Here is a 25,475-nt window from a genome sequence, read left to right on the forward strand (position 1 = left end):
GTCCGCCTTTCTCTGGTTCATTCCCAGAGGACTAGTGCTCACATCAGGTATCCAGGTCCTCCTCTTGGGTTCTGAAGTCCCTACAAATGTATCACCATGTGGAGCTCTCCTGTTTGGGCAGAGGAGGTTGGTTCATTATTCAGCTTGTCTTGATAACACGCAAAGCATCCTGTAAAGGTAGCAGACCATTTTGAAAATCTAATTTGAGGACAAACCCATTGATGTGTAGCAGATTCTGAAAGTCGACTGAGTCTGGACATCTTGAAAATATGAGTTACCATTCGATTTGGAGGAATATGATTAGCACCTGTGTTAACAGCATCTGAGTCCTTTGCAGGGTCATAAAGGGTGGGTGTAAAATGAAAGGAAGTGTGAAAGAAGAGAGGCAGGAAGCGTGATGTCACATTCAATAAAAAAATGAAGTCACTAAAACACATAGACAAGGATCAAAACTACCACCAAAGGATCCTAAAATTTCACACAATTGAAATTAGAACATGCCCTTGAGGACCCCCTTTCTTTCTGGATTCTCGTAGAAAAGAGTGTTTCTCAGAAAGAGACTTAGTTTTGGAATATGATGCATAGTCTCAAGGCAAAATTTATACCTTGAAAGAATAGGACTCAACACACATGAATTTTTTATATTAACATCGAGAGAAGAACATTGTTCAAAGCTGACATCTTGAGGCATTTGTATTTTGCCCTGTTGAAGGCGATGCCTTTCCCCTGGCAGGATGAAGCCTTTAGCATGGTTTCGTGGTGAGGGCCATGCTTTTGCCACTGTGATGGGAGAGCTTTTCACATGTTGTCTTTTTGGCAGAAGCTACTGAAGCTTAACATCTGAGTCGGTCAAACCAGTGTGTCTTTAGTTATTAGGCATCTGACGGAAACAAGGGCTTTGGATCTTTGTGATGCTTAACCAAAGCCTGTTGTTGGAGAAAAGCGGTTTCTTTCTTGTTTGTATTATTAAAGAAATGAGGCCAAATGCTCCTAAGAAGTGGAAGCTCATCTTCCATTTGGGGAAAATATCCCTTAAATATAAAGAGGTGGTCTGGGGATATAGCTTAGTGGCACAAGCGCCTGCCTGGAAAGCACAAGGTCCTGAGTTTAATTCCTGGCACCAAAAAGAAAAGGTATATATATATATACACACACATATTTTAATATAAAATAAAATAAAGAGGTGTTTGTTCATTAGAAAACTTGGGACCTTGCTGAGAGACACTCAGTGGACCTTTTGTGTTTGCTGTCTGTGGGTTAGTAGGATTTTACAGAACAGAAAGTAGCACAGCACAGGTAAGACAGTCGGCCTATGTTTTAGTAAATATGTGTTTGGTCTTCTGCTTCCCACTGACCTTTCTGGTCACCTGTGTGTGAAATAAGAGTCTCCTATTTTCTGGTCTCCTTTCTTGTCTCCTACCTGTAAAATAAGGTGGTTCAAGACCGTGAACAGGAAGGCGCTGTGGGGGCTGGGTTTCTGTTCTTGGCCCTTATCTTTCTGACTGCTGAACTGGCAGAGGAACACACAAAGCATTTGACCTTGCTTCCATCTCTCCTAATGCTCAGCGCTGCCCTTGGTATTTAAATGAACATGATTCTCCTGACTTGCTGTCAGCTGGGCTTGCGCTCTGGGCTGGCTTCCAGCCCTGGGGATGGATTTAATGCTGTTTCATCGACACTTGCTGCTCAGATGCCGCCTCCCCCACTTTCCACTGTAGAATGGAGCAAATCTGCCAAAGTCAATGAGATAGTTTATTTGTTCTCTCTAAGCAGGGCAAGGTGAAGAAACCTGAATGAGCCCCAAAACAGATAGATCTGAAGTGATTTATATTAGTGAGAACATCCTCTAAATTTGTGTAGACCACATGGTAGTTATCTCACGTGGCACAATACCAATAGTCCAAATTTATTACTGTGTTTACGTGCTGAACTTGTATCACATCATTTAAACTTCACAACAACCACATAGACTGGTACTGATGATCACCTCCAAGGAATATGGAAGCACAGAGTGACTAAATCGCTTGTCTAATGTCATATGCAGCCTCTGAGTAGCAAAGCTGAGATCTGAACCCAGTCAGACTCTAGCAAGAGTGCTCTAACTGTTCTGCTGCCCTTCTCTTTGACTGCTGGTCTCCATACCTGATCCAATGGTGCTTTACGTGCTTTCTGAGGTAGTGATCTTTCCCTGAGAGTCAGGGGCCTGGATTCTGGTCCTAGGATGGCAACCCCAAGTCAGAGAAATTATTTGTATCCATACTTAATCATGTCTAACCTAAGAAAATGACACATGTGCGATTGGAATTTTATTTGCCCAGCTTATGAAATTCATATTATTATGTGAAATACTTGTGGAACTACTTCAAAATATTTGTGCCACTATGCAAAACTGTAGCATGAGAGCTAGACCATTATAATGATGTGTATCAGTCCTCCCACTGGCCGAGGTTATTACTAGGAAATATCTTTACAGTGGAGGACTGCATAATCACTTCTTGCCAGTAAAATGTGAAAAGTGATATGTGCCACTTTAGGCTGATGTAGTTACAGAAAGGATGTGCCTTTCTCTCTGTCTTAGACCTTTTGTGCTTCTATAACAGAATATTTGAGAGCAGGCAATTTGTAAAGATCAGAGGTTTACTTCTTACGGTTCTGGAGGCTGGGAAGTCCGTGATGGAGATGCTTGGATCTGGAGAGGGTCTTCTGGCTATATTGTCTCATGGTGAAAACTGGAAAGCATCACATGATCAAGGAAGAGAGAAGAGAAAATAAAACTACCTGTGTGCTAACAAACCCACCCTTGGGGTAACAACATTAGTCCATTCATGAGGGCAGAGTCCTCATGGCTTAATCACCTCTTAAGAGTTCTCACATCTCCACACAGTTACATTGAGGATTGAGTTTTCATTATCTAAACTTTGGAGGCTGCATTTAAACCTTAGTGTGTGCAATCTTTCCCCAGTGCTTGTCTGAATGGGGGATGTTTCATTCATTCATAGACCGCACAGCCAAAAACTCTGGAATCTGAGTTATCAAATGATCACCACTGGGAAAATCAGGAATACCCACATTGGGCTGTAACATGAGTAAGAAATAGACTAGCAAAGAATTAAGGCACGGAACATCAGAAGGTTATCTGTAATAGCAGCTAGCATTACTAACTACTAAAAGCCCAGTGCAGAGATGTAGTTACTTTAATTTTAGTCTAGAGGAAAGAAGTGAGGATTCTATTTCCCAGCCTTTAAATCACTGAGCAAATCACTAAGTTTAGCAAGGCCTTATGTTATTTTTCATTACAGAAAATTTTTATTTTATGGCCTCAGAGCAGTGGTTTTCTACTGAGAGCAGTTTACTTCCCATCCTTGTGGGACCTTTGGTAATATATGGAGATATTTTTGCTGGTCATCGTTGAGGAGGCAGATACTACTGGCATCCATCCAGTGGGGAGACTTCAGGGATAACTGTGCAACATATTACAAATACCTTCAATACCCATTACAAGAAGAGCATCACTGACCCAAAGTGAAGATAGCGCTGAGGTTGAGAAACCTTGATTTGGAAGCATGTTTGGAGCCATGGATGTGAACTCTATGATCATGTTTGCGTGACATGCCACTCACTTAAACTGGGAGGCCCCCCATCTGATCCCCACTCTGTACCAGGCCCTCTTTGCTAGATACATTAGTCAGGGTGCATGTTCTTGACCACAAGACTCTTTGGTTGTCAGGTAGCATAACTGTGTGGATTGAACTGTAGGTAGCATAGAAATCATTGGCTTTAGAGATGGCTCTGTTTGTTAACAGATACATGGTTTGGGGAGAAATTAATAAAGCTCCATAAACTTCACTTCCTTCTTCTGGGAAAAATACCACCTACTACATAGACTTATTAAAAAGTATTAAAAAATAGAATGATACACTTAAAACTTTTCCTATAACCAGATATTCAGAGTAAAGATTCTTTTCCTTCCCAGGACTGTCAGAAGTGTTAACAGAAAACTTGTTAATAAGACATGAATCCATACTGTGGCAAAAAATAATTTATAATATATATGGACATAATGTACTGCTCCATATATTTATATATTTTTGGTTTACTGATTGAACAAATAACTGGTTTCAAAGTAAAGGACACAAAGCAAAAAAACAAAGTTAATGTTCAGCTCTGAGTCGTACTGTTCCAGTGTCAGTTGTGGTCTCTTCCTGATAAGGAACTGGCGAGGCCTTCTCTCTTGGTGACGTAGAGAGGTGTGGCTGTGCTGATACAGGTCATTCCAGCTCTGTATGGTCTTCCTGTTTCACATTCTTGGCTGACCTGTGTCAATGCTGACCTCTACTTCGTGCTTTTCCACGCGTGGCTGCTTGTGTCCTCATGTCGAGGTTGACATTTTAAACAAGACATTTTCAGGTAGCCTAGAAATCAGATATTGAGTTTCAGATCCTCATTAACTTCACCATCACCATAACTCCTTTCCTACCAAAACGTAGCTGCACAGATAAATTCAATGCTAAGACTTAATGAATGGGATCTACCCTTCAGTGCTCATACCATTATTGAGTTTCAAATCCTCATTAACTTTACCATCACCATAACTCCTTTCCTACCAAAATGTAGCTGCACAGATAAATTCAAAGCTAAGACTTAATGAATAGGATCTACCCTTGGTGCTCATACCTTGAATGTCTTTGCCTGTTGTCTGAGGGTGGGAGGGAGTTCTTGAATTTTGTACTGTGGTATTTGTTTGTCATAAATGCTGACAGAAAAAGACTACCTTTTCCATCAGTCCATATAATATTTGGTGGCACATCATACATAGAAAACGCATAATGTGTGCCTAGACCTCTTGATACTGGAGGTTACCAGCTAGGGTCTTGTATGTTCAGGCCTTAGCCAGCCATGCTAAAAGATCAACGTTTAGGTAGAGCTATCCCAAGGCATTCTTAACTTGCTACTTGTTGATGAGTTTGGTGATAGATTCCCCTTGCTACTGAACCATAAAATAGATTATTTAAGCATAAAACTGTACTCTCTTTTTTCTAAACCTCAGTATTCTAAATAGTTCCCACTAAACTCTTATCTTTTATTTTTATTTTCTGGGGTTGTGTATCGATTGTCCCTTTGTCTTTAGAAGCTCAATCCATGGAGCATACTTATCTCTCCGAGCCACTCACAGCATCTGCTGGTTGACCAGCAAACCCGCCTCTCTCCGCACCCATCCTCCTCCTGTCTTGGGATCCACTTAGTGTCTCTGCGTCTTCCTTCAGGCGCACATTATAATTATTCTCCTCTGCTTCAGGGATGAATATTGAGTTCTGTGCAATTAATGCCATCACAGGGCAGATACAGGGCTGTTCCTGGCATCTCCAATACATTTGGAACATTGAAGAAGAAAAGCATTGTAGTAATTTGTGACTTAGAAACTAATTCTTTTTATGACTTTTTAAAATGACATATTAAAAATGAAGTTATTGCCAAGAAGAAAGCACTCCTGGAGAACAACTGGTTGCTTATAACAGCACTGGTCAGGGAGCACCAGATTCTGGAGCTGCTTCTCAGCTGCTTGTTGATAGCATGGGGCCCTCAGAGAGTGAGGCAGGTAGTAGAGCAGCAGGGGCCAGTAGGAACAGTTGGAGCCATTGGCCTAGAGAACAGAAGTCCAAGGGGAGGCAGGAAGCTATTTTCAGCTTTCTCAGAAAGAAGAAAAAAAAGCATGGTCTTGATCTCTTCAGTCAACAGAACTAAGACTGAAGGGTAAAAATGGTAGTTACAGAAAGAAATCCAAACAGTGCCTTTGGAAATTTAGTTATAGTATTAAGCATGGAGTGTTTTTCTTGCAGAAGTTTTTCTATGTAAACCTAAACCTATATATCCACATATCTAGTACATACTTTATATCACGCCAATATGTTTATGCATATTTAGAGGAAGGTAAGATCATGACCTGTCTATTTTTCTTAGACTGGAAGGCAAGTTTAGATTCCATATAATAAAGGCATTCTAAGAATTAAGAATATCTAGGGGTGGAACAGACTGCCTCATGAGAAGTGAGCCTTTGTCATGGGTTTAAGTAATTAGAATAGGATAGGCCAGCAGGTCTTCAAATTTAATATCTATGCACATCCTACAGGGAGTTCTCTAAAATACAGATTCTGACTCAGCAGGTCTGGGGTGTAGGGTGGGATTCTGCATTTCTGATGAGCTGACCAAGTGGTGGCTGTGTTCGGGTCTCTTGGAGGAATGAAGTTCTAACTGTCTCTGAGCTTAGAGTGTGTGCTCTCCTGGGATTGAGATGAAGTACAGTAAATGCACCTCTAAGTTTTGTTCTAATTTGAAGGTTTTTAATTGTCTTGATTACACAGATATCTATCAAAAGAATGCTGATTTTAAATAGCTATTTTCATCTGTCTTATCATTGGTTCTTTTTTCTAGTACAATGTATAACATGATGATGATAACTATGATTATAATTTTTTTATATTTCAGCATTTAAAGCAAATATTATAATCCTTAACTTTCACTTGTTCCACATGTCTTTATATAGAAAAATTTATATGTGTTTATTTTAGGATCCTTTCTATGTGTCTAAGTTAGTTTCCATAGTAACATAAAGGATTCTATGTAAGTGATGTCCTGAAGGAGTCTAATAGAAGGATCCAGAATAACAATAATAACCAAGTAATGTCTAATAATAATCAGCAAAGCACACATACTGGCCACTGTTTTAAGGGTTTTTGTGCATTAAATTATTTAGTTTAAAATACAATGCTGGGGCTGGGGATTTAGCTCAGCGGCAAAAGCGCCTGCCTGGCAAGTGCAAGGTCGTGAGTTCGGTTCCCGGTACCGGAGAAAAACAAACAAACAAAACAAAACAAAACAAAAAAAATACAATGCTATGAGAGCATCATTAATATCATCCCTTTTTATACATAAAGAAAGTGAGGTACAGGAAGTGAAGTACTTGACTCATAGTTACCCTGCTAGTAAGTGCTAGAATGGGGATTTGAACCCAGGCAACCCAGTTTCTGAGTTGGTGATCTCAACTATTAGACTTGCATTGGGACAATTCACTGGGATGGCGTAAAATAAGATACTTCCTTATACTGATGTCGAAAAGTGCATTCTTCGTTTTCCTGCCATTAGTGTACCTTTTTGTTGTTGAGTACTTAGTCCTTTAAATATATACTTTATAGCCATCAAGAATATCCATGCCCAGGATGCATTTTGTAAACTGTAACTTATTTGTGGAATTTCCTTTGACACGTGGAATCCGTTGGAATAACCAATATGATTTCCACAAAATAAAATTTAAAGGAGTACTTGAAAGGCACATATGAGATGTTTGTAAACTTGAAATCATCCTTTTCTGATATGTACTTGTTAAAACTAGAAGATACCTGAGTTCCAATACTGATTTCAGTGATTTAAAATTTATTTACAAAGTTATACCCAGTGCCCCAAGTATTGCACACTACCCTTACAATTTTGGCACACTGTAACCATTGCTTAAAGTTGGAGGGGATGGTGAGCAGTGATGAGTGGATGATGCCCAAGATGGTGTGTGACCAAGACTGTGGTTCTGAGGAGAGAGTTGTGGATGCTGGAAAGTGGGTATTTGGGATAAGGGGTGGAGTGAGCAGTGCCAATCCTTCTGGAGGGATCTACAGAAGCTGTTTCTATTTTCCAGATGTTTATATTTATTAATTTTAATCATAGATAACACATGAACATAATTCAAAAAATATAAGGGATACGATTTTAACCATAAGAGGTGTATTAATTTTTATGGAGCTTGGCATAGTCATAAGGAAACTCAGATATTACCCTGTTTTCTCTGGGAGTATATTCTGCCAGGAGAGTTCTAGTACCCTAATTATTTTGTTATGTGTTCTCATTAATATTGTCATGCAATAAAATGGTCCAGTCCTAGGATAAATGTTGAGTAGAAAGTGCAGTGTTGGTGTGGACTATATTTGTTGAATCCTTTTGTGCCTTACAACATTAAAAAAAATAACTACAAGAGCTGAGACACAGGTAATAATCTTAAAAATCGTCAGTGAAAAAATTGTCTTTATCCAGTTATGAGAAGAGGGGCTGTTTTTAAAATTCTCCTGTACACTAATGCAATATAATTTGTGTACATTAAAATGCACATTTCTCAACTATACCTGTCAGTAAATTTGGACAAATGTATACACTTCTGTGTTACCATTGTGCAGATCAGCAGAGAACATTTTTGTGGTCCTAGAAAGTCCTTATGTTCCCTGTTTTAGTCAGCACCACTCCCTTCTACCCATTCACACACACAACATAGCCAGGGACAAGTATTACTCTGTCACCCAGCTTAGTTCTACCTCCTCTTGACCTTCAACCAAGTGGAATCATTGATATGTTTGAGTTTGTCTGGCTCAGCATAATTGTGTTTCACTGTTAATAATATTTTTTTAATGACCGTCCAGGTCGTTGCTTGATGCATTGCTGTGTTTTATTGCTATGTAGTATTTCCTTAGATGGCTTTACCATGATTCGTTTCTCCCTTCACCAGTTGATAGACAGTTGGGTAGTTTCCAGTATGAGATATTATATATAAAACTGCCACAATTGACCTTTTACAGTTACTTTTGCAGATGTGTGTTTTCATTTCATTTGGGTGATTACCTAGGAATGGATTTGTTGGGTCATAGGGTATGTGTATGTTTACCTTTATCAGAATTTCTCAATTCTTGTTCATCAGACACAGATAAGAGAATCAGATGGTTGTGGTCACAGTGCTGTGCCCTGGCCTGTGCCTGATGTGGACACCTCCACCCTCTCCTGTGTCACTGAGCTGGAAAGAGTGGGACAGAGTAACAGGCTGAGGTTGGCAGTGCTTGAGATGTAGAGTTAGTGCATGGGAGAGGTAATGGATCTTTCCCTTGCCAGCCCGACAAGCTCATTTACTCCCTGAACTGCTCCTCAGCTGGAAATGCTTGCCAAACTTCCATTAAGAGTTACACCATGCCCACTGGCTGTGTTGCAGAATTAATTCCGGGACTGGCTTCCAGCCCACCTGCACCTTGACCTTACCTCTGCTTGTTCTTTCTCCACACCACCCTGTATTCATCCAGCTTCACAAAAACTCCCTTCTTCTGTTTTTGGTAATTTGCTTGGTTGGTCCTCTCATTACTGAAGCTTGATAGTCATGAATTATCTGCCTTAGTAAGCTTGTGACTTTGAACTAGTTAGATCTTTAAACTTCTATTTCGTTGTCTATAAAATGGGAACAAGAATGTTGTGAGTACTCAAAATTTAATGCAACTCTTAAAGCCTGTGAAGGATTTGGGACAAGGTCTGGCACAGCGTGTGCTGTCAGTTCTGACTATTCTTAGCCCCTGCATGGTCTGCCCTGGCTTTTCGCCTTGTAAATGATTGGGTCACCACACATTCCATGGTTCTCTTAATGGATCATTCTAGTAAAAGACATTGCTAGGAATTGGTGCCATATAAAAGGGCCAGGGGGAACTAGCTGGGCCCTCTTTGCTCTGTCATGAGGAGACACAGCATTTGGAAACAGATGCCAGTCCTTCAACAGGCAGAGAATTTGCTATCACCTTGCTCTTGAACTGCCCAGCCTCCATGACTGTGAGTGATAAACTTAAGCTGTTCACAAAATTTTTTTAAAAAACCCTCCTAGAAACTGCCTTAAGAATTCATGCCCAGTTCCATTCCTCTCTAAAGCTCAGCTATGAAATCTTACTCTAAGGCAAAATCAAGATGAACCACTGCAGGCACTAAAGTTCCTGTGAGCTTGATCTGGGGCTCTTTCAATTTCCTTTTCCATACTTCCCAGGCTTAGATTGTAAGGATTACATGCTAAAAACAGATCCCCATTACGCATTTTCAAGAACTTTAACACACTGTTATCTCCCCTTTCGAAATGAATTGTCACCACATGCGGAGTGGCTGGACGCTATCATTCTGCATCTCTGATGTTCCTGTCACTGTACGGACATCCTGGGTACCTTTTCCACTCACAGCAGAAAGCAGTTTGTATGCAGTAGGACCAGAAAGACCATTGTTTTTATCTGAAATGATGTCATCTAACAGCTGCTCCCTTCCGTGATTTTCATTTTAAACTTCAGGCATGATGCCCATGCCCTTATCCAGCTCTTCACACCTCACCCCTGCTTCCTGCTGCATTGGTGTGATGTGTGGGTGCCATAATCCTGCTGAGACCGCCCCTTTACCTCTCCCACTGCACCAACACAGACACCCCAGTGCTTCTTCTCCCCTCAGCACACACATCCCTAAGCTTCTTTCTTTGTGTCTTCACTCTTGTCACCCCTTCTCTTCAACTTGGAATCACCTCTTCTTCTCTGGCTTTGCAGGGTATTGTCACAGCAAAAGGCTTCCAAGAGTAGTCTCCACTCATCTTCAGCCAGCAGATTCCATCATAGCTGTTGTCCCCACCACGTAGCTCAAAATGGTGTCAATGTCTAATGTCCAGGCATCTGTGTTCATGTCACTGGAACCATTAACATCCCTGACCTGCCTGATGGGCCTTCTTCTTTGCTGTGTACCAGGTGCCTGGCTTCATGCTGCTGTTTCTGGGTGTGCCTTCTCGTTACAGACTTCACTTCCTCACAGGGACCCAGCTCTGGACCATCCTGACCGATACAACTCTTTCTGGTCCTTGACTTCACTTTCTCCCAACTTTTAGTTTTTAATGCTATCCATGCTTGAGATTCTCATTCACTTGTACATATGTTAGTTTGTCATGGAATAGTTTGTAGTACTCAAATTGCACATTTGACAGTGATGACTGCTGGCATTTATTGAAGACCTGCCATGCACCAATTCCTACCCTGACCTTTTGCATGTATTAGCTCATTCCATACGCATGACCAGCTGATCAAGTGGGAATTATCATCTTCGGTTACTTACATGAAAACTGAGGTACAGAGAGGTGAGATCACTTGCCCTTAGTCCCCAACCTATAAGTAGCATAGTCAGGTTTCAGAAGTACCTATTTAGACACCAAAATCTGTGGTAGAGATTAGGAAGGCGAAAACCACTCACTTAGTCTCCTTGCCCATGTTTCACAAGAACATAGGAGAGATTTGGCAAGAAGGGACCTCTTCAGTGACACTGGCTGGAGAGAACTAACACTTTCTGTCCTATGGAGCACTGAGGATGTTCAGGTTTGGCCTTGTGAGGACTTAAGAAATGATACGTCATACTCTGTGATGCATTCATCTCACTCTGCATTGCTGGTGGTGGTAAGCAGTCATTAAAGGAGACAAGTACATCTTAGGCCTTCAATAAACTTTAACCTAAGAAGACAAATCTGTAAAACTTACAACTTATAAATAACAAAATGTTATTTGTCATTAACAAATGCATAATCAGGTGCGGACTGGAACTAGTTCTTAGTTGAAAACAAAAGCAGGAAGTTGAACTGGTTCTATTGCCTTCTCTTTGGCCTTCCACTTCATCATGGATGCCACAGCTTCCACAGATTATTGGCAGGGGAAAGCGAGTCATCGGGCAATGTGCAGCTGGGTGAAGCAGGTGTTTCCCACCTGTTTAGTTCTGTCTCCTGGACTGAACTTTGCCTTCTTTCTGTGAGTCCACAGCACACTCTCCCAGCTCATCAGCACTCCCGTCAATGATGATCTGTTCTTGGCAAGCCTGAGCAGCTCTAAGCCAGAGCCAAACTCCCAGAATCCCTGAATTTAGATCTAACCGGTTCTTACCACAACCTGTCTCTAGCTCTTACAAGTCACCTCTGTCCCCGATCTTCTCCTTCACAAGAGACCAAAAACTCATTGGAAGTGTACAGATGGCTTCATACGTAGTCCCACTCAGAAAGTTTGTGTTTTTTGGAAATGGACAACTAAAAAGGGAAATGCACAGTAGCTCAGATGCAAAGTCTTTATTATTCAACTGCCATAGAATGTGGCAGCCCTTAAATCCTGGTAAGTCAGTAACTCCAGTCCATGTGAGTATCCAAAGTGTAATTAATGTCCCTGTAATCTTTCTCCATTCTCTACCTCCTGTCCACTCCTATAACTGTTCTTTCTTTTAGGATCTTACTATTTATCTCCTAGTCAGCTTTCCAAAATGACTGTACTTACCAAGCACCTATGACATTGGATAACATACAGATGCTGGCTTAGCAGGCCTGGGATGAGCCCATCATTCACCATTTCCAATCAGCACCCAGGGGTGTCCATGCTGCTGCCCTGGAGCACATTGCATAGCAGCACCCAAGACCAGCACTCCCCAAACCACACTTTGCATCAGAATCACTCAAAGTCTTTTTGAAACACAGCTCCTAAGCTGCGGTATAGCTCAATTGCAGAGCCCATGCTAGTACACTCAAGGCCCTGGGTTCAATCTCCAACACTGCAAACAAAAATGAAAACAAAACAGTAAAAAATCCTACAGATTTCTAGGTTCCATAGCAAAACAGTCAGAGTCCATTGGTCTTACAGACCCATTTTTAACAGATTCCAGCTGATGTTGCTTATCCGGGCCCCACACTTTGAGAACCACCCTAGGCAATTATTGTAGTAGCCTCTCACTTCTCTCAGGCACCTCTATGTTTTATTTCACTGTCAAGAGAATTATCCTTGAAAATTGTAAAAATGATTATTTCATATACTTTCTTATTTTGTTTATAAAGGTGGTAATGGTTCTCAGTGGACCATTTAATGTATTTTAGGCTCTTTGGCATATGGTAACACACTAAAATAAACATCCCAAAGACAGAATTTTGCCAGGAACTTCGCTCTTGTTATTTTAATGGCACTGAGATATGATCCACCCAGTTCACATATCTGATCTATCAGTCCTTCAAGTGATGCTTTATGTACAGATTTATGCAGGCTACAGGAGTATTTGCTGAAAACAAATAAACGTATACATACAGTGATGTTCATAAAGGTTTTAGTAACCTGTAAGACAGTAATAGCTACAAAGCCCTCATACTATCTGTCAGGATACTGCTACCAAGCCCCAAGTGCAAGATCATGAGCATCTCCTCTGAATCTGTAAATACTCCAAGTACCGTCCATAAAAAGGCTTGACTTGCCTCCAGAATTCACTGCCAGATGCTGGTTTCCAGCTTTACCAACCAACCCGAGTGATGGATTTTGTGTGTTTAGTCTCACAGTTAGCACCACCTGAGCACCTTAGTCTCCCTTCTTCTTTACACACAAGTATGGAAAGGAACATTTTGTTCTGGTCTTTTGGGTGGCAATGGTCAGTCTATTTAGGAGATCTGAGCTAAAACTTATTTTCTGTATTGCATGAAGATAAGGCTTTATCTGCACACATCCTCCTCCTTCATCATTTTCCTATTTCATGCTGAACTTGTAGGCTTTTTGTGGTGTTTGCAGCCTCAGTCATTTTTCTAGTTTTATCTCCTAACACTGTGGCACGTTTATTCTTACCATTCTCCACAGTCAGAAACCCTCACACCTCCCTACCTTTCTCACTTAGTTCCCATATATATTATGTTATCCAGAGGAACAGAACCAATAGAACATAGGTGTATATAATTACAAGAGACTGAAGATTCTGGAGCCTGATGTCCACAACAATGGTAGCAGCACAAAATGCACCTGCTCAGGAGCAATCAGGCATGCAAGCTTTGCCTCACACTGTATTCCATCTCAGCGTACTAGATGTCACCTCTATGTTCAGGGTGTTTCTTACTCATTCATTTCACTGACCCACATCACATTTCTGGAAACCCCTTCACAGCACACCTAGAGTTCTGTTTTACCTTGTTTAGGCTTCTTGCCATTATTTCAAGTTTACAAGCAAGATTAACCCTCAGACCTCTTCCCCAAACATCCTCTACAGTGTTGCCCCATCTCAACTGGGTGAATAAAGCCCACACATGCAGGCCTTCCCAGATCTTCAATGAAATCTTGCTAAACCCAATGAAAATCAGGTGGTTTGTCCCCAAAGACGTTTGACTCTAAGTTTTCTCATTTTTTCTTTTGTCTGGTTTTTATAGAAATGTATGAGAGAAGGAGAAGGGAGGTATTTGCTGCAGGCAAATACTTGAACATTCAGAGAATGAGGGTAAGCAAGGATGTAAAGCTTGATAAAAGGGCACACAGTTGATGTAGATTTGGCATGCTGAAAGGAATGTTTGCCTCTTACTGATCTTTGCTTTCTTCTTGCAAGTATGACCTAAGGCAATTAAAAACAGAAAACTGTTCTAACCAAACTAACAATTATTTGTAGTATACTTGGTACCCTGTATACTCACCATGTTGTTGGAGGGTTGAAAACAAAACAAAAGGTTTAAAACTGTCAGTGTCCTCCTCCTTCACTCTTCATAATGCCTTAGCAGGAAAAAAGAAGAGCTGGGCTGCTTTTGCTCTGTGTCTTTTTGTGTTAACACAGATGCCTTTGAAGTATTTGAAAAGGGATACAGCAAGCAACTTGGATTTCTTTTACCCTTCATTTCCCTTTTTATTTCCACACATTGCTACCCTTGATACCATGTATTGTTCAGAGGCTGAGGCAGACATCAGGGGTGGAGCACAAGCTTAGTGTGTACAATGCACAGGGTTCAGTTCTCAAAACCAAAACAAACAAACACCAACATCCCCCCAAGCATTGTATATTGTTCATATCAAGGACTAAGTCACGGGTTTACCATGTTGATGCTTTTCTGAGGGACACCACTTCAGTGACCCTCATCCTAAAAGGAACTTAGAAATAATTCATCAGATTTGATGTTTAAAAGAGTGTTGTTGTTGTTCTTTTGCTGCTACTGGAGAATTGAACCTGAGACTACATACCTAGCCCCTTTTTTCTGTTTTCTTTTGAGACAGGGTTTTGCTAAGACACAAAAGAAATGACTTTTAAGGGTGTCACAGCTCCCTTTTATACAGCTGAAAAATTGGAAACATGGAGTTTCAAATGATGTGAATTGCCTGACCAGACACTCTTTGCTGTTAGTACATGGTCATTCCCTTGTGGCACCTTCTTCTCATTAAATGCTGACATTGTCCCACCAGTGTGACATGCAGTCTGTCTCCAGGCTTTGCCAAATGCGTAGAGCTGGGGCAGGGTGGGAAGATCCAAATTCTCCACTCCTTGCTCAGATCTGTTGATCTACAGGTAACCTAAAGGTGCACTGGGCAGAAGCCAGATTTGTCTCTAAAAACTTACCCAAGCACAAAAAAGAAAAGAGATACAATTCAAAATAAAAAAAGACTTTCTTTTCATGATATCAGCATTTCTTCTGTGCCGTATTTCAGCCAAAATTTTTAGTAGCATTTTCTTCAAGCATCTAAAATGGCAGAAGAGAGAAGATTCCATGGGTTCTGCTGTGAAGAGTCCAGTTGACCTGGGAATGGTCCTGACACAGAAGAGGGAGGTCAGAGATATTCCCCTTTTCACTTTAGAGTGTGGCAAAATACACAATCATGGAAAAAGATTTAGGGGTGCCCTGACCTGTATTTCTCTTTGTTTCTCCAGTTGTGGGGATCTAACTCAGAGCCTCATGCATGCTAAGTCTCAGACCCTGTTACATTTTTAAAGGAAAATAACCATGACATATGACATTATAGACACAGTAATACTATTTGACATATGTCATTTCAAAACCACAGGCCCAACTAAACTAATTTCAATTTTTTCTTGCTAACAAAATTCACACTGTCTTGTTCTCTCTCCATCTATTGCTGCTTGTGCAACTCCATCCTTCCTACCCCCTCGTGATGGAACCCTAACACATGATGAAGATAATTAAGCAAGTCTGATTTGCAAAGCTTGAATAATTAATAAATAGGATTTTTGACATTTTAAGACAGCTATGTTGATCTTGTTCTTGTTCAGTCATGAGAAGAAAATTCACCAGAAGGATACCAGAGCAAGGCCCCTTGCTCAATAAAGATTTAATTTATAGTGTTTACTGGCATTCTCTTCTTTTTTAATTGACAGAGCCCAAATTGTACCATTTTCCAAATAATCATTAATTACAATTGAAACTATTAAACATGCATCTCCTTATTCTTGTATTTTGTTGTTACATTAATCAAGGCAGTGATGAGCAAAATTCTGTCCCAACACACTTAATCTACATTAAAACAAAACTAGAGGATGTAGAACTTGAAAATAAGATGAAATATCAAGAGCAAGAGTTATTTTAAATTGAATTTCAATCTAATTCCTTAAATAAATCTTAGGATTTAGTTTTAAGTCATTGGAAGACCAAAAAAGTCTACCTCCTTCAGAAACCAGATAGAAAGATGGTAAATTATTTCATAGGAAAAAATTTGGGAGTATTTGAAGGGAAGAAGAAATGAGTGTAGAGGCTTTGCCTAAGTTTCTGTTGGGAATTGGTCCTTGTAGTTATAAGTGAGAGAAGATATTTTAGAGCCAAGATATTTAGGAAGCAGATTATAGGACAAGCCCAAAGAGACATAGAATTATTCATTCAGTAGCTCCATTGTCTTTTGGCAAAAACTTGTCCAATTATTGCAGAAATGCAAGTAATACTGATTGAAACATATGCAGAAAGAAATATTCTTCTGTAGATAGGAGAAACCTGTTAACAATTCTATTCTCCCCATACACTTCCTAGCATCCCTTGCAGCTAGGTGTACCAATGAAACTGAAAGGAAAACCTGTGAGAATGTCAGGACATTTTTCAGGAGAGATATGTGCTGCTTCATCTTTCCCTGTTTGCTGCAGGCTGAAGTGTTGGCATTGTGAACTGTGTTGTAGTCAACTCTATGGTGAAGGAGATACTGTTTGCTAGGGTTTGAGAGATTGTCAGAAAAAGCTGGAACCCTAAAAATTTTTGATACTTCCTTATCAAGTCCGGACTTCCAAGCTTCTTTTATGTGAGATAGAATTAAGTCTCTATCTTCCCAAAACTGCTGTTATCTTATTTTTTTTCTTTTCACTTAAGGCTGAACTAAAGATTAACTGACATACATTTACTGGATTATAAACTGGATTAAAAGATACTTAATTCATATTTATGAGTTTGTTTTATTTCACCAGTTCATGGTGAAACTAGGGCAGTATCTGTGTGCTTAAAAGCAGAAACTAATCAAATATAGTTGATTATATATGGATTGCAAAGGAATATGAAATGAAATTTTGGCTCTAAAGAACTTTCTTCAAAGTGAAGAACAAGTTTTTGTTAAGTATATGCATATGTCCATCTATTCCAACACAAATTCATACATTCAAAACAGTAGAAGACGTTCCATCGTTTAACAGTTCAATCTTATAGAACCAGTGTTACAGGGAGCAAAAGACTAGCACAGAAAATAAAATCAGCAGGACTTCAGAAGAAACAGTTGAAGGAGAAGGATTCTGGCAGAGAACCTGGTAGTGAAGATTAGAAAGAAAGACAGGTATGGGAAATGGGATATCATGATATATTGTGAACAAACTAAAAGAACTTTGTGTTGTCCAAATTTGGGATATCATGATATATTGTGAACAAACTAAAAGAACTTTGTGTTGTCCAAATTTGGCATATTTGCAGCACAGTTCTGGCTAAAGGATCTTCTGGTAGAGCTCATTTCTTTTTGGTGGTTTTGATGGAATGCAAAAGTTACCAAGGTAGAGCTCATGGTTCCACAGGCAGCATTTCCAGGAAAACTGTCCAATTAGAGTGTGATTTTTTTTTCTAAGAAAAGTCTTTCCTGTTTGCAATCAACTTGCAGTTCTGTGGTCAGATTAGATGAGTGTATGATTGCAGTGTAATGACTGTGTCTGGAAGGGAGAAAAGCAAGGCAGAAACCTGGGTGATTTGCTGGCAGCATTGCTAGTGAAAATAGCTGAAATAGGGCATTTGAAATTGAGTGACAATGGTAGTTGTTGAAAAGAAGCTAAACAAGGTAGAGAAATAGGACAAGTTGGTTTATAGAACTATGTGGAAGATCAATACTATGAGAAGAATAAGTGGGGATCAGAATGGAGGTTGCAAAAGTATTGAACTTGGTCCAGTTGAAAGGGAAGAGAATCAGTGAATGAAAAAAGACTGAGGGGAAAGGAAGAAATAAAAATACTTTAATTGGCAGATGATGTGATTTTCTAGGTAGAAAACTTCAACGAATCCACAAAGTAACTTTCTGGAAAAAATAAGTTTGTTTAGTAAGATTACAAGATTTGAGATCAATGTACAAACATCATTCGTATTTCTGTATTCCAGAAATGAGCAATAGGAACTTGAAATTTAAAAAAAATTTACATGCATTATTTAATATAGAACAAAAATTTTATTTATTTATTTTTATTTTTTATTTTAAAGAGAGTAGTAAATGAGAAACAAACAAATAAAGAAATAGCACAGTAGCTGCACACCAGTATCACAAACATAAACAAATCAGAGCAAGAACATTCAAAGTGATACAGAGTCTCAAGACAGAACAAAAATTTTAAATACTTGGGAATACATCTAATAAGGAACAAGGTATGATAAAAATATGGTTAATATTTAATTTTCAAATTTATTTTTAATTTATTGCAGTAAAAGATATATTGACATTAATCTTCCTCAAAATACTCCCTCCTGGTTTAAATATACTTATCCCATTATTCATGTTGCTTTCTGAAACATTTCTGGGAGTCTTCTTTCATAAATGTCTTTAATTACTCTGATGAGACTGATTCAGTGTCCTGAGTCATTTAAAAATATTTACCCCTCATGGTCATTTTGAATTTGAAATGATAATAAGTCCCATGTGCCAGGTCTGGTGAATAAGGTTGATGAGGATGTACCATGGTATTTTTATGGACTGACTTTTCCATTCCAGCAACATTCACTTTATTTGTTTTAATCCTACCAGGTAAAGACACTCACAAAAGAGGACTTCTAGAACTGCTTCAGAAAGTGGTATAATGATGGGATAAGTATGTTTGAAGTGAGGGAGCATACAGTATTTTGAAGGATTAATGGCACTGTATTTTTTACTGTAATTTTTTTAAAAATTTAAGCAGTTGCCATATATTTTGCTCACTCTTTGTATGTCAAGGATCTGTATGGGGAACACTACAAAAACAATGATTAAAGAAATCAAAAGAGATCTAAAGAAATTGGGGGAGTTTTCATATGTTGTCAGATTTATAATTATATTATAGGTTCAATGATATCCTAATCAAAATTTCAGTGAAACTTCTTTTCAGATGTTGGCATACTTGTTTTAAAGTTTACATGGTAATGCACATAATGCAGAATAGCCACTAGAGTCCTAAAATGGCAGAGAAAAGCTGGAACGCTCACATTGCCTGATTTTAAGACTGACTGTAAAATTACAGTAATCCAGAAAGTGTGATATTGACAAAGAATAGACATATAGAGAAATGGGACATAATAGCCCAGCTCCCAAATAGACATGTGCAAATATACTGAACAGACTTTATAAAAACAAAAGTGCAAGAACAATTAAATGGACAAAGTATAAACTTTTCAACAAATACTCCTGTAACAAATGGGTCTCCACGCCCCCTCAGAAAAATAGGAATGCAAATATACAGGTAAAATACCATAAGACTTCCAATAGAAAAAAGGAGAAATTTTGTGTGGTCTTAGATTTGTTCATGAGTTTTTATATCAAATACCAACAATACGATCCATGTAAGAAAAAGTTGACAAATTGGACTTCACTTAAAGTAAAAAGTTTTGTTATGCCAAAAACACCATTAAAACAACTGAATGAAAATACATATTCTGGGAGAAAATCTACTTTTGTGATAAAGGGATTGTACCCAGAATATACAAAGAACATTTAATAGCTAACATTGAGAAAGTATCTATCAACTTGGCAAAGTATCTGAATAGATACATCAAAAAAAAGTTCTAGAGGTGGTAAACGCACACGTGGAAACATGCTTGGTGCTCTTTGTTATAAGGGAAATGCAAATTAAAACTCTAGTGAAATCTTACAACTATTCAAACAGGAAAAAAAAAAAAGGAAAAGACAACACCAAGTGCTGGCAAGGATGAACACAATGGTATTACACATTACTGGTGGGAATGAAAAATGGTGTAGTCACTTTAGAAGACAGTTGAGAAGTTTCTTATAACACTAACCATGCTCTTACCACTTAGCTAACAATTGTGTTCCTACATATTTATCCAATTGATTTGAAACTTTATGTCCACACAAAACTCCATGTGAAAATGTTTAGACAAACTACATATAATAGTCCCAAACTGGAAACAAGTGGAATATCTTTGAATAGGTGGATGGATAAACAAACTCTGGTGTATACACGGAATACTATTTATTGAGTGATCAAAAGGAAGTTTCTATCAAGCCATGCAACCACATGGATGAACACTAAATACATACTGCTAAGAGAAATAAATCAGTCTAAAAAGTCTTTATCTTGTAGGTACAATTTGTATGGCATCCTGAGAAAGGCAAAGCTAAAGAGATGGTAATGAGATCAGTGGGTGCTAGGGATTACTGGACAGAATTAAAAGGAAAAGCTGAGTGGATATTTTTATAGTGAAATTATAAAATATTGAAATAGGAGGTACATGTACTATGCATTTATAAAAATTCATAGAAATTTGTAGCACAAAAAATGAACCTTAATGCATTCAAATTTTTAAAAAATCACTAGGGATACCAAGGGAATCCCAAGAAGGATTGTGGCAAATGAATTAATTGTATCACAAATTTATACAACTTTACTGAGGGGAGCTGGAGAGCTGTCTTTGGGATGAATGGAACTTATGAAACTAAAAGCAAAGATAACTGACTTTAATCAGTGAAGTTGTTTTCCATGCAGAAGGAATATGTTAATGATTTGAAGACCACTTGCATACATACTGAAAAATAATGGGGTGAAGGGCAGATGGTGGAATCAAGGTTTCTTACTGATAAGTGTTAGTAATGGAGCAAAGGTAGAGGGTTAGAGTGGCCTATGTATTTATAGAGTACAGTTTAGTTTCATATAGATACAGATGAATAAACACAGAAACAGTTATATTTGTGTATGTTTATATAGGTTCACATACACCTATATTTCCAAACTTGTTTCATTGAGAAGACCATATCTCTGTAGTCTTTTTCCCAAATCCATAACCCCAGTCTAATCATGAGAAAAAAGTCATATATCCTGCTGTAGGATACTCTACCAAATACCTGATCAGTATTCCTACAAATTGTAAAGGTCATTTAAAAAAAAAAAGAAATCATAAGGAACATAATATAGAGATCCTAAAAAAGAAGTGAGGATCAATATAATATGGTTTCCTAGATGGGATCTTGGAATAGAAAAATGACAGTAGGTCAAATTAAAGGATGGAAGTTAGCCAGTATGAAAGCATCAATATTTATTAATTTCACCTTATGTTCCACATTAATATGTTTTAACATAGGCGCAAATGAGTGTGACATATGTAATTCTCTCTATAACTTTTTGACATATGTAAAACCACTCTTGAATAAAATATTGTTTTTATTTTAAGAAAATAAAAAAGTGACCACAAGAATATAGAATGAAGGTTATCAGGCCTTGGGTGTGAGTGGGAAATGCAAAGGTATTATTTAATGAGCTAGAGAAGATGGAGAAAGCTCCTGAGATGAATGGTAATTCTGGTAGCACAACAATGTGAATGTACTTAATGCAGGTGATTTGTACACTTAAAATGATTAAAACCCACTAACCTGTATGGGGAGGAGAGTGACAACACTGTTCTAAAATCTCCTTCAGTGGTCACCTTGGGGAATGGTGACAATCATTTCAGTTTTCTATACCCTTAGCCTCAGAGGATGTTATGGCAAATGTTTTGAAAGGTACATTATGGGGGGTGTATAACGCCCATGTTTATTCTTAAAAACTATTTCTGTTGATGAATTATTAATTTTATGCATTTTATGATATTAAACAATGTGTATTTAATAGGAAAATAAATGTCAATAAAGTAAAATATTACATCCTTAATATGTAACTAGTATTTAGAATAAATACCAACATTTTTAACATCAACTGTTTATTTGCTTAAAAAATCTAAAAAAAAGCAGCAGATATAAATTCCTATGTGAATTTCAATGAAAATACAAACCAAACTCTACCCTAGAAATAATCTTTGCTTCAGTTATCACACCTAAAGCAGTCTTCACACGTGACAACAACATGTTGCATGCATGAGTCTTGTTAACACCAACAGCACATGTGCTTAGCTTTCCTTTCCTGTTTGGCAGACCATACTTGTCATCTTTCTTGTCTTCCTCTTTTGTCAGGGGCTTTCTACTGTATTAATACAATATGCACTTAGCAGAACAATGAAATATCAATAAAATAAAGTATCAAATATGTCCTGAGTATTTAGAAGACACATCAACATTTTGTACATCTGTTTCCCTACTAAATCTAAAAATGTACCAGCAGAAATAAATTTCTATATGAATTACAGTGAGAACACAAACAAAACTCTACCACAGAAATAATCTTTGCTTCTGTTATAACACCTAAGACAGTCTTCACACATGAGGACAGTATGTTCCATACACCAGCACCACTTACACATGTGTTTTGCTTTCTTGTGTTCTTTGGTAGGACATACGTGACATTTTGTTGGTTTTCCTGTTTTCCTGGGAGATTCTGTGATGTTTCACATGTCTGTACACCAGGCTGCTCCAGAATTCTTTTGTAGAGTTTTTTTGGGCAGATACATACTGTCCTTCCTCTGATGTAATTGATAATCTATCAATTCCAATTCTAATCCTGTAAGAAAATTTCTCTGTGATATTTTTTGCTTGTTATTTTCCCTGTAAGCTATGAAACTGTGCCTGACATGTTTAGGGTCAAGTAAAGCACAACCACTGGCCAATGCTTGTGTTTTGAGTGACATCATAATTACCACATAACTCATCAACATCTACTATGCCTTTCATTCTGTTGTAAAATGTAACTATTTCTGACTTCATTTGTGCAGAGGATTCACTATCAATATTTATTTGTCTTTTTGTTTTGTTTTTGAGACAAAGCCTGGCCAGACTAGCCTTGAATTATGTAGTATAAGTTGACCTTGAACTCACAGGATCCTCCTGCCTCAGCCTCCTGATTACAGGAGTGCACCAACATGCCTGCCCTCACTATCAATATTATCATCATCCTTTAATGTTGACAGTATCAATACTACTTCATTTTTCTTCCCATACAGGAGGCCAATGTTACATCTTTCTAAAATCCAGATATTTTACTATACATTTCTCTATTGTGAACTTGCCACATTTTTTAGTACTCTTGGCTTTATTCTTTCTACTAGTTCCTGCGCTAGTTAACTGGTGTTCTTTTAGCAAGCATAACATCAATGAGTAACTAGTGAACTAATTGTCAAGTGTTACATTTGGTTTACATATTGAAATAGGTGAAACATGTCTGTTCACAAAGTCATATGGTGTATTACTGAATGAATAAAGACTTGCTGACTGAGTTCCAGGATAAATTTCTAAAATAAAAATATAAAACATCTTTGCATCTACCAAGGGATATATTTTTATACTGTATTTGAAAGGTTCACGTGGAATATATTGCCAAAAGCTTCAACAACCACAAAATGATGCAAGTTGTTCATCAGTTGTCATGTATTCTGAAGGTGTATAAATTTCCTGACAGTTTGAAACAAAGCTTCCAAAAAATGAATGATTAGCAGCCATATTGTCAGATTTTTTTTTGCTTTCTTTCTCTTTTCTATCTTGTAATGGATAAAAAAGATGTGGTAGATTTGTTTTCTTTGTTGATGAGTTTTTTGTTCTCGAGATATAGGCAACTTTGAAGGAAACCAAATCTCTTGAGTGTCATTATTGTTTTAAAAATTTCATTGCCACATCTGCCACTTCTCTATAAATCCTTTAGATTCTGATGACTAAAATGATAAAACCCTGCTATGAAGGCTTTTAGTTCAGAGAGTGAGGTGTCATGATAGGTATTTTTTGAGTATTAATGCATATAGAATATTTTACTTATATTTCATCATTAGTGTATTTCAAAAATGTTGTAGTATATAACCCGTTACAAATAATGTCTAGCACTGACTCACAGTGTTCACATTCCATCCAGTAGGTTTCGTCTCTGGTAAAAACTTAACAACATTTTCCAACCTAGTTCTAACATTGCATCATTCAGGTATGCATGACGATTTTGTAGCATTTTGACTAGTCAAACATTTATTTACATAACTATTTTCTTCCTTATCTGAATCCAGGTCTTCATTCTATTCTTTTCTATCTGTCATATCTGGCTTTGTTTCATTGTCACAACTTCTTTGGCTGACACGATCCAAGTCATCATCAAACACCAAGTCACTTGATGACTCATTTTCAACCTCCTTCCAAAGTTGTAAAAGCTGACTTTCTTGTGATATTATACTGAATTGGGCTAATTCTATAAGCAAAATTTAAAAAAAAATTTAATAAAAATTATAAATTTTTTTATAAAAATGTAACAGTGCGTAACATGGATAAAACTCACTCATTTACACTTTGACATGGGTGTGCACCTTGCTGTTAATCATAGCCAGTGGGTGAACACAAAGATTGCTCTCCGTATTCCTGCAGTGCAGCTGCTGAGATACACAGCCAGCTACCATGACGCTAAAGTATGTGTTTTCATTAGAAAATACGGTATGGACTTTTGCTATCCTGAGTGAGGAACCAAAATGGCTTAATAACTCCGTCAGAAAATGTTTTTAAAGCATTCAGGAATGCCTATATATGCTTAAAATTATATTAAGCAATCACTAGAGTCCCAGCATCAAATGACCTTTATTGCAACAAAGAGCCTCTTCCTGCTGAATTTTTCTTCTTAACTTTAAAAATAGCCTTGAAGAATGGATATGATATAAAGTAAGACTCCATCATGTCTAGGATTTATTTCTCTTTGTGTTTGCACTGATCTCTCTCTCTCTCTCTCTCTCTCTCTCTCTCTCTCTCTCTCTGACCTCCCTCCTCTAGCATATTTATAATTGGGTGCATATTTTATTTAAACAAAACACCTGATCATCACCATATGCATCAAAAATTTTATTTAAATAGGACAATACGCTTTTTTCAAATAAATGTGTTTGCAAGTTAGGGAATTATTAAGAGCAAGAAACCCTAGTATAGTTACATGGGATCTGTTTCCAGTCTCTAAATGTCCATTCTAGAACTTCTCAAACTGCAGAGTTTATTGAAATCGCTGGTATGGTTTCATGTAACACAAATTGTTGCCTGTGTACCTTGGCAGTTTCAATGCAGAGTCTGGGTCAGGGCCCTGGAATCTGTGTTTCTAAGATTCCCAGATCATACTGAAGGTGCTGGCCTAGGGGCTATAAGAACCACTAATCCTCCCATCAAATAACACCAGAGGAAAAGATAAAGTTATCAAATATATGCAGCTTCTCTGATGTTGGACTGTTTAATATGGCCCAGCTTCTGTAAAAAAAAAAAAAAAAAAAATAGTAATGCCGAAAGACATACAGTGCTTAAGACTCAGGTTAATTTAATTCC

The 25,475-nt window shown here is 38.0% G+C and overlaps 1 protein-coding gene across 1 annotated transcript in view; it reads left to right on the top strand.

Moving 5' to 3' along the window:
• Plcb1 (phospholipase C, beta 1 (phosphoinositide-specific)) overlaps positions 1-25,475 on the top strand; it is a gene marked incomplete at its 5' end in the record, with an annotated part of 704,492 nt that overhangs the window by 179,779 nt on the left and 499,238 nt on the right.

Source organism: Chinchilla lanigera, unplaced genomic scaffold (assembly GCF_000276665.1).
Source record: "Chinchilla lanigera isolate Chin_1 unplaced genomic scaffold, ChiLan1.0 scaffold00014, whole genome shotgun sequence".
Taxonomy (NCBI): Eukaryota; Metazoa; Chordata; class Mammalia; order Rodentia; family Chinchillidae; genus Chinchilla; species Chinchilla lanigera.